Source organism: Cephus cinctus, unplaced genomic scaffold (genome assembly GCF_000341935.2).
Source record: "Cephus cinctus unplaced genomic scaffold, Ccin1 Ccin1_scaffold0215, whole genome shotgun sequence".
NCBI classification, from domain to species: Eukaryota; Metazoa; Arthropoda; class Insecta; order Hymenoptera; family Cephidae; genus Cephus; species Cephus cinctus.
In genome coordinates, this window is record NW_014332933.1 from 944,216 (window position 1) to 944,541 (window position 326).

The 326-nt window shown below is 35.9% G+C and overlaps 1 protein-coding gene across 4 annotated transcripts in view; it reads left to right on the forward strand.

Moving 5' to 3' along the window:
• LOC107265108 (DNA-dependent protein kinase catalytic subunit) overlaps positions 1 to 326 on the forward strand; it is a 30,712-nt gene that overhangs the window by 8,864 nt on the left and 21,522 nt on the right. The gene's annotated exons all lie outside the window — the stretch shown is intronic.

Genomic DNA, 326 nt, shown 5'->3' on the forward strand with positions numbered 1-326 from the left:
ATTTTCAAGAGATTTTAAAAAAGTGCAGTGCTGGAGCTGACACCCATGTAGCACCTCAATTTTTGGAAAATTTCTATTTTAATGATGTTACGTAGCAGAACTATTGTTAAAACCTATCAGGAACTATAGAAATTCTAGTTAAGTGCGTAGCACGTACAACCCTCAGACACCAATTTTTGAAGTTTTTCAAGAAAGTATCGTTTGTACCTCTTTCTAATCAGTCCCCTTCGAAAGAGTATAGTCTCTAGTATATCTCCACTGCGTTCCATCGTTTGTACCTTCATAGTTTTCTTTTAAATTCAATATTAGTGCGTAGCAGGTACAGG